The 387-nt window shown below is 29.7% G+C and overlaps 1 pseudogene; it reads left to right on the top strand.

The window, feature by feature from the left end:
* The window catches only part of LOC110428594 (pathogenesis-related protein PR-4-like), a 17241-nt pseudogene that overhangs the window by 3806 nt on the left and 13048 nt on the right, over window positions 1-387 (top strand).

The following is a 387-nucleotide window of genomic DNA, read 5'->3' as shown; positions in this document are numbered from 1 at the left end:
CTCATATGGTATATGAAATTTACATCATATACACAATCTTATAGTTTTCATCATACTTATCATCTCATCTGGTATATGGAATTTACATCATATACATAATCTTATGGCATTCCACATATCAAACATGCACATTATAGCATCTATAAATAAGTATACAATATCTCGTACCCATACTAGGCCGAAGGTCGGAGTAATCGAGTGGACTTCAAACATAAAGTGCTTGTCCCCCTTTGTTGAAAACAAATACATATAGAATATTTACATCCATAGTAGAATCATAAAATTTTTTTAAAAAGCCATTGAGTCAATCACATTACAATCATTATCAATTTATTTTCTCAGAAAATCATTTTCATCCTAGAGACTCAAATCCTTTGATAAACCATT

Source organism: Theobroma umbraticum, unplaced genomic scaffold, assembly GCF_002168275.2.
Source record: "Theobroma umbraticum cultivar Fairchild unplaced genomic scaffold, ASM216827v3 scaffold_60.0, whole genome shotgun sequence".
NCBI lineage: Eukaryota > Viridiplantae > Streptophyta > Magnoliopsida > Malvales > Malvaceae > Theobroma > Theobroma umbraticum.
The sequence above is the reverse complement of the archived record's forward strand: the minus strand, read 5'-3'. Positions and strand labels throughout refer to the sequence as shown.